This window comes from Octodon degus, unplaced genomic scaffold (assembly GCF_000260255.1).
Source record: "Octodon degus isolate 3935 unplaced genomic scaffold, OctDeg1.0 scaffold00072, whole genome shotgun sequence".
Taxonomy (NCBI): Eukaryota; Metazoa; Chordata; class Mammalia; order Rodentia; family Octodontidae; genus Octodon; species Octodon degus.
This window is the reverse complement of record NW_004524648.1, coordinates 1,054,104-1,056,369: the sequence shown is the minus strand read 5'-3', so window position 1 is coordinate 1,056,369 and position 2,266 is coordinate 1,054,104. Positions and strand designations below refer to the sequence as shown.

The 2,266-nt window shown below is 47.4% G+C and overlaps 1 protein-coding gene and 1 pseudogene across 7 annotated transcripts in view; one reads left to right on the top strand and one right to left on the bottom strand.

Annotated features, from left to right (window-relative positions):
- Srr (serine racemase) overlaps positions 1 to 2,266 on the top strand; it is a 51,484-nt gene that overhangs the window by 767 nt on the left and 48,451 nt on the right. The window lies entirely within an intron of this gene.
- The window catches only part of LOC101565513, a 17,662-nt pseudogene that overhangs the window by 561 nt on the left and 14,835 nt on the right, over positions 1 to 2,266 (bottom strand).

The following is a 2,266-nucleotide window of genomic DNA, read 5'->3' as shown; positions in this document are numbered from 1 at the left end:
CAACCACAATTCTCTTCTTATGGGTGGCCATCATTTTCTTGATTTCAGCAACTGCTTTCCCTGGATTCAGATCCTCAGGGCAGGTGTGTGTGCAATCCATGATGATATAGCAGCAGTACGGCAAGAATGGGTCCTGTAGCTTGGCCAAAGACTCCTCCATGAAATCAGCCCTGGAGTCAACCATCTAGCATGAGGACTGCAGGCCCCGGGTACTTGTTGCAAATCCACCAGTAGCTGGGGTAGCTGGTGCTACAGCAGGCACAAAGGATGCACGAATAAAGCCCATCTAGTTTCTCTCTGTCTTCTATGAACTGCAGATACTGTTGCTGACTCATCCTTCTTCAAATAGGGCTCAAATCTAAGGAGATCCTTGAGCACATGCACGTGCAGCAGGAGATAGATTTTAGAAACTTTGTTAAGGTTGGTGTCAATCCTATGTATGCAGGCCAGAGTGCTACTTCTGTTAATGTTCATATGCATAAACCAGATACCTTCTCTGCATGGACTCCAGAAGGTCAGGGAGGAGCCATTTCATTCTTCATCTTGATGAAAGCATCCAACACTATAGGACCACATTTATTCAGATCAACTTCATAAGACTGCGTTACAAGGTTTATCTCCAGTCTTGTTTGGGTCCCATGGGTAAATGGCAAATTTCTTGACTTGAAGAGCTTTGGCTGCAGTTGTCTGGGCCCCTCAGCTGGCCACGTTGGCAGGCTCTGCCCAGGACCGTGGTCAGAACCATTGTTTCAAGGAGAACCCAACCAGGGTTGCCATCTTATCTACCGACATGGTACAATGTTTTTCAAACATATGGTGTTACCTTCTTATGGGGACCCTAGAGGAGGTTATGTATCGCAGAAAACCCATTACACTAAGGCCTTTATAGAAGAAACTGAAAAATGCATGTGATGCAGCAATCTCAATGACCAAAATTATCCAAGCAACAGTTCACCATACTACTAAAGGTCTGGAAGCTAATGGCCACTATTTTGAACACCTTTTGTAACTGTAGAGGCCAAAGGTAAGTTGTATTCATTTCATGGTATCTCAATAAATTTAGTATTAAAATATACAAGTTTTTCTTTTCCTGAAGCATATATACATTGTTTTGGCAGATTCTATACACCAATACCATATAGTTATGAAACTACAACTGCTCATTTCACCTATTCCCCTACTGGACTATCTTTCACTCACGTATATTTGACACCCAGAACAGTATCTAGCACATAACTGGACTGATAAATGCTTACTAAATGGATAAATACATTTAAGATAAAGAAGCTGAGTTAGGCATGGTAGTTATCTATGATGCATGAAATCCCAGCTACTCAGGAAGCTGAAGCGGGAGTTATCACAAATTCAAGGCCAGTGTGGGCAACTTAGTGAGATCTCTCAAAAAAAGTAGAAAGAGAAAGAGAAAGGGTGGGGGGAGGCAGGCAGGCAAACTGGAAGGACTGGTGAGATAGCTCAGTGGACTAAGTGCCTGCTTAGGCAAGCTCAGGGACTGGGGTTCAATCTCTGGCACCACATGCCATGCCGACCTCACCCTCAGATGCACTGAGCTGACCACCCAATGCGGGTATGGTGACATATACCTATAATCCTAGCACTGGGGAGGCTGAAAACAGGAGGATCACTATACAGTCTGAGCTGTATAGTGAGACCCTGTGCCAAATATATTTTTTAAAAAAGAGAGAGACCCAGAGCACAGGCCCCGCAAGTGAGTGAGACAACCGGGGCCCTCCAGATCCTGAACAGACCCAGAGTGCAGGCCCGGCGAGTGAGTGAGACGATCAGGGCCGCGGGATCCTGAATAGACCCAGAGCGCAGGCCCGGCAAGTGAGGCGACCGAGGGCCTGGCGGGATCCTGAACAGACCCAGAGCGCAGGCCCGGCGAGTGAGTGAGACGACCCAGGCCGCAGGATCCTGAACAGACCCAGAGTGCAGGCCTGGCGAGTGAATGAGATGACCTGGGGCCCGGGGATCGTCATTTGACCCAGGCTGCATGCAGGCCCAGCACGGAACCCTTCAGCAGAATTCCCTGGAAAGAGGCTAGAGGCAAGACCTACCCAGCTGATTCAGGAGCAGAACATCTTGCCAGAGACACACAAAGGGTTCAACTCTAACACCTGCAGCAGAAAAAAGTGGAGCACAACAGCCAGATCCAAACAACACCCACCTGGAGGAATCTGAACTTCATAGATCCGGACCTGGTGCTAAGGTAATAACTCTAAGCTCTACACCAAAGGTCAGAAGACAG